The sequence below is a fragment of the Rattus norvegicus genome, chromosome 6, assembly GCF_021556685.1.
Source record: "Rattus norvegicus strain SHRSP/BbbUtx chromosome 6, alternate assembly SHRSP_T2T, whole genome shotgun sequence".
NCBI lineage: Eukaryota > Metazoa > Chordata > Mammalia > Rodentia > Muridae > Rattus > Rattus norvegicus.
In genome coordinates, this window is record NC_141539.1 from 58,679,320 (window position 1) to 58,686,189 (window position 6,870).

Below are 6,870 nucleotides of genomic sequence, written 5' to 3' on the forward strand. Positions count from 1 at the left end.
TGCCCACTCTCTCCCTACTTATTCAATATAGTTCTTGAAGTTCTAGCCAGAGCAATCAGACAACAAAAGGAGATCAAAGGGATACAGATCGGAAAAGAAGAGGTCAAAATATCACTATTTGCAGATGATATGATAGTATATTTACGTGATCCCAAAAGTTCCACCAGAGAACTACTAAAGCTGATAAACAACTTCAGCAAAGTGACTGGGTATAAAATTAACTCAAATAAATCAGTTGCCTTCCTCTATACAAAAGAGAAACAAGCCGAGAAAGAAATTAGGGAAACGACACCCTTCATAATAGACCCAAATAATATAAAGTACCTCGGTGTGACTTTAACCAAGCAAGTAAAAGATCTGTACAATAAGAACTTCAAGACACTGAAGAAAGAAATTGAAGAAGACCTCAGAAGATGGAAAGATCTCCCATGCTCATGGATTGGCAGGATTAATATGGTAAAAATGGCCATTTTACCAAAAGCAATCTACAGATTCAATGCAATCCCCATCAAAATACCAATCCAATTCTTCAAAGAGTTAGACAGAACAATTTGCAAATTCATCTGGAATAACAAAAAACCCAGGATAGCTAAAGCTATCCTCAACAATAAAAGGACTTCAGGGGGAATCACTATCCCTGAACTCAAGCAGTATTACAGAGCAATAGTGATAAAAACTGCATGGTATTGGTACAGAGACAGACAGATAGACCAATGGAATAGAATTGAAGACCCAGAAATGAACCCACACACCTATGGTCACTTGATTTTTGACAAAGGAGCCAAAACCATCCAATGGAAAAAAGATAGTATTTTCAGCAAATGGTGCTGGTTCAACTGGAGGGCAACATGTAGAAGAATGCAGATCGATCCATCCTTATCACCCTGTACAAAGCTTAAGTCCAAGTGGATCAAGGACCTCCACATCAAACCAGACACACTCAAACTAATAGAAGAAAAACTAGGGAAGCATCTGGAACACATGGGCACTGGAAAAAATTTCCTGAACAAAACACCAATGGCTTATGCTCTAAGATCAAGAATCGACAAATGGGATCTCATAAAACTGCAAAGCTTCTGTAAGGCAAAGGACACTGTGGTTAGGACAAAACGGCAACCAACAGATTGGGAAAAGATCTTTACCAATCCTACAACAGATAGAGGCCTTATTTCCAAAATATACAAAGAACTCAAGAAGTTAGACCGCAGGGAAACAAATAACCCTATTAAAAAATGGGGTTCAGAGCTAAACAAAGAATTCACAGCTGAGGAATGCCGAATGGCTGAGAAACACCTAAAGAAATGTTCAACATCTTTAGTCATAAGGGAAATGCAAATCAAAACAACCCTGAGATTTCACCTCACACCAGTGCGATTGGCTAAGATCAAAAACTCAGGTGACAGCAGATGCTGGCGAGGATGTGGAGAAAGAGGAACACTCCTCCATTGTTGGTGGGATTGCAGACTGGTAAAACCATTCTGGAAATCAGTCTGGAGGTTCCTCAGAAAATTGGACATTGAACTGCCTGATGATCCAGCTATACCTCTCTTGGGCATATACCCAAAAGATGCCTCAACATATAAAAGAGACACGTGCTCCACTATGTTCATCGCAGCCTTATTTATAATAGCCAGAAAATGGAAAGAACCCAGATGCCCTTCAACAGAGGAATGGATACAGAAAATGTGGTACATCTACACAATGGAATATTACTCAGCTATCAAAAACAACGAGTTTATGAAATTCGTAGGCAAATGGCTGGAACTGGAAAATATCATCCTGAGTGAGCTAACCCAATCACAGAAAGACATACATGGTATGCACTCATTGATAAGTGGCTATTAGCCCAAATGCTTGAATTACCCTAGATCCCTAGAACAAACGAAACTCAAGACGGATGATCAAAATGTGAATGCTTCACTCCTTCTTTAAATGAGGAAAAAGAATACCCTTGGCAGGGAAGGGAGAGGCAAAGATTAAAACAGAGACTGAAGGAACACCCATTCAGAGCCTGCCCCACATGTGGCCCATACATATACAGCCACCCAATTAGACAAGATGGATGAAGCAAAGAAGTGCAGACCGACAGGAGCCGGATGTAGATCGCTCCTGAGAGACACAGCCAGAATACAGCAAATATAGAGGCGAATGCCAGCAGCAAACCACTGAACTGAGAATAGGTCCCCTATTGAAGGAATCAGAGAAAGAACTGGAAGAGCTTGAAGGGGCTCGAGACCCCAAAAGTACAACAATGCCAAGCAACCAGAGCTTCCAGGGACTAAGCCACTACCTAAAGACTATACATGGACTGACCCTGGACTCTGACCCCATAGGTAGCAATGAATATCCTAGTAAGAGCACCAGTGGAAGGGGAAGCCCTGGGTCCTGCTAAGACTGAACCCACAGTGAACTAGTCTATGGGGGGAGGGCGGCAATGGGGGGAGGGTTGGGAGGGGAACACCCATAAGGAAGGGGAGGGGGGAGGGGGATGTTTGCCCGGAAACCGGGAAAGGGAATAACACTCGAAATGTATATAAGAAATACTCAAGTTAATAAAAAAAAAAATCTGATTGATTACAAAGCCCACATTTAAATAATTTTAACAATAAAAGTCACCATGTTTTCTATTATTTTTTTTCTTTTCTTTTTTCTTTTTTTCGGAGCTGGGGACCGTCTATCATGTTTTAAAGTGAGATACTTACAAAACCAAATGTATAGTTCCATCTGCAAATCATATTACCTAGTCAAGGCAAATTTGTGTGTGCAGCCAACGGAAAGAAAATAACATTCATTTTACTAATTAGAGATTTCTAATATTTCCAACCAGGTGTTGGTTTACTATGATTGTATAATAAGAATTTCTTAAATGAAATATATTTTTAGTTTTGTATAGATTAGACAGCATTAGCTGCTGTAATCCATTCAGACTTCCTTTAATTTTAAAACTTATTAATTTCTTTGTTATAGGTTTACTGTGTTACACATCCTCCTCCATACCCTCTCTCCTTCCTTGATCACTACATATAGTAGTCATTTTCCCTAGAAAGTTTTGGTTTTACATCACTATAAATATATGATTTTATGTATGTATGTGAGAGAACATATTTTTTCACTGAAACTATATGCTATATGCATCTTCCCAAAATGGCAAAAATAACCTTCTTTGTGGTTGAAAACTTGTATTTTGCATATATAACACATTTTCTTTACCCATTCCTCTGCTGTTGGACACCAAGTTTGGCTCCATTACTTAGATGTTGTGATTAGTGATGCAACGAATGTGATGTGTGGGTATCCCAGTGACATACTGGCTGGTTCAACTCCAGCTTTCAGTGGCTGCAACAGGAACTTACCTCTGTTTATATAGCAGCCAGTAGTATTTCTTGGAAGTTTCTTCTCTTCATAGTGCATTAACGAGTTTCATATCACTATCATGAAACAGCTCAAAGCAATTAGCTTATCAAGAGAACGGTTTAATTGGGCTCATGGTTTTGAGCTCAAATCCAAGCTTAAGTTGGCCTTATCCCAAGAGTCTCTGGCAAAGCAGTACATAATAGCAGAAGCATGTAGCAGAATATGCCAAGAGCTGAAAATTAAAGATAAAGAGGTAGGGGCTGAGGTCCCACTGTCCCCTTTCAGGGCACGTCTCATACTATGCTTTACCTCTCAAATGTTTCATTACCTCCCAACTGCACCAATCTGAGGACCAAGCCCCAAACACATGGACCTATGGAGAATAACTATCAAAGCCCAGCAACAGGGCTATCCATAAATTCAGGTGATTTCCAGCTGATAGTGCTGCCACATTCTCAATTAATTAGCAGAATAGGAAGCGAGTTTAGGAAGTACCTCCTCCAGCCTCCTTCTGCTCAGTCCCTGTCACATGATCTACTCCCATAGAACGCTGTGCTTTAGTTCCCAACTCATGGCTGCTTCCCGACAACACCTTGTCTTAGGGCAGGAAGTCTTGGATTTAAACATCTAGCTGCCATCCCTGTGCCACTTTGAAAAGTCATGCTACCTGGCTGCCTCTGTTCTACCAAACCTAAAAACTTTCTTGTTACGCATCTATAACCCAGAGGCTAACTAAAAACATTCCCTTTGGTATGTAAATATAATTTGAAAAATGAAACTATTCTTATCCCCCCTTAAAACTGTTGTATGAATGCATGAGTGTCCATGTGTAGTGTTGTATGAGTGAGTGTTCATGTGTGTAGTGTATACATGTGTGTGCACATGTGTATGTGGTTGTGCACTATTGTACAGATGAGCAGGGGACAGAGGTTGATATTGGGTGGCTTTCTTCATCATTCTCCACCTTATTCTTTGAGGCAGAGTCTCTCACTGAACCTAGAGCTCTGGTTTTCAAGTGTTCCAGGAATCCTACTTACCCTATGCTAAGGTTAAAGCCATGGGTCTCCAAACCTGACATGGGTGCTGAATATGCAAATCTGTGTCCAAATACTTTGCACATGGGAAAATATCCCAATCCCCAAACTAATTTACATTTATCTAACTGGAATTACAAACGAACATTCATCAAAACACCCCTAAACTGTGCTGAAAGAATTTCGTAAAACGAGTCCAGATAAACTGCAAGGAAACAATTCTGGGTATTCATTCAAGAATTGCATATCCAGCATGTGCCTATCTCTTCTCTGTATGACTCTGTGACTACTCCGGTGTATATAATGACGAAGGGAACTACCTCTAGAGTCACTTTTGCAAACTTTAACCTTGGGACAGTAGTAAATAGCATTGTCTCACTAATCGGAAATAATCAAACACAAAACAAGGGATTTACTACAACTAATGTTGCATATAACATGTATTGTGCCATTAATATAAAAATGTATCTATACATTTAAATGTAAAAGAAAATACTGTAAGTTACTACTATTTTGGCCATTTAAACAGTTATCATACAAAATCTCAGAATTCAAACATGCTTTGTAACATAATTAAATTCTTGGTCTTTAAGGCAATATATACAAATACCAATACTGGAGACTTGACTGTATTGTATTTTGATAAACTTTGCATTTTTTTCTTTCTTTATTTATTTTTACACTCCAGATTTTATTGCTCTCCTGGTCCACTCTCTGCCCCCCCCCCCCCCGACAGTTCCACATCCCATACTGCCTCCCCACCCCACGCCTGGGTCTCCACAAGGATGTCCCCCACCCCACCTGCCCCACCAGACCTCTAAACTTCCTGGGGCCTCCAGTCTCTTGAGGGTTAGGTGCATCTTCTCTGACTGAACCCAGACCTGGGAGTCCTCTGCATATGTGTTGGGGGCCTCATCTCAGCTGGTGTATGCTGCCTGGTTGTTAACCCAGTGTCTGAGAGATCTCAGGGATCCAAGTTAATTGAGACTGCTGGTCCTCCTACAGGGTTGCCCTACTCCTCAGCTTCCTCCAGATTTTTCTAATTCAACCACAGGGGTCAGCAGCTTCTGTTCATTGGTTGGGTGCACATATCTGCATCTTACTCTTTCAACTGCTTGTTAGGTCTTTTGGAAGGCGGTCCTGGTAGGTCCCTTTTTGTGAATGCCCCATAGCCTCAGTAATGGTACCAGGTCTTAGGACCTCCCCTTGAGCAGGATCCCACTTTGGGCCTGTCGCTGGACCCTCTTTTCCTCCGGCTCTTCTCCATTTCCATCCCTGCATTTCTTTCAGACAGGAAGAAATATGGGCAAGGCTGTGGGATAGCAACCCCATCCCTCACTTGATGCCCTGTCTTTCTGCTGGAGGTGGGCTCTACAAGTTCCCTCTTCCCACTGTAGGGCATTTCATCTAGGGTCCTCCCTTTTGAGTCCTGAGGGTCTCTCACTTCCCAGGTCTCTTGGACATTCTAGAGGGTCCATCCAACCTCCTTCTTCCAGAGGTCACCTGTTTCCATTCTTTCTGTTGGTCCTTAGGCTTCAGTCCTTCCCTCCCCACCCAATACCAGACCATGTTCCCCTCTCCCCCAAGTCCCATCCCCTTTCCCTTTCCTGTCCCTCCCTCCCTCCCCCCTTTGTGGTTGCTTTCTTCTCTCTCCCAAGTGGGATCAAGGCATCCTCAGCCTGTTGACCTTTGTAAGTTCTGCAGACTGTATTTTGGGCATTGTCTTAGTCAGAGTTTCTATTTCTGCACAAACATCATGACCAAGAAGCAAGTTGGGGAGGAAAGGGCTAATTCAGCTTACACTTCCACACTGCTGTTCATCACCAAAGGAAGTTAGGACTGGAACTCAAGCAGGCCAGGAAGCAGGAGCTGATGCAGAGGCCATGGAGGGATGTTTCTTACTGGCTTGCTTTCCCTGGCTTGCTCAGCCTGCTTTCTTATAGAACCCAAGACCATTAGCCCAGGGACAGCACCACCCACAGTGGGCTGGGTCCTCCCACCTTGATCACTAATTAAGAAAATGCCTTACAGCTGGGTCTCATGAAGGCATTTCCACAACTGAGGCTCCTTTCTCTGTGAAAGTTGACACACAAAACTAGCCAGTACAGTCATTCTGTACTTTTTTTTTCTTTGTCTACTATCCTCGTATTAGTGAGAACATACTGTGGATGTCCTTTTGGACCTGAATTGCCTCATTCAGGATGATATTTTCTAGTTACATCCAATGTCTACAAAATTCATGATGTCTCCGTTCTTAATAGCTGAGTAGTATTCCATTGTGTAAAGGAGCCACGTTTTCTGCATCTATTTTTCTGCCATGGGATATCTGGGTTGTCTCCAGCTTCTGGCTAAGGCTTTCAGTCAAGAGGAGCCCTCTGTCAAGATAGTTTTGCTGCAGATACCCTCTTGGAAATATATGTGCTTTCAAGAACAAATTTCCATAGATTTGATAAAACAGGAAAGAATGGAAGTGCTATGCAAA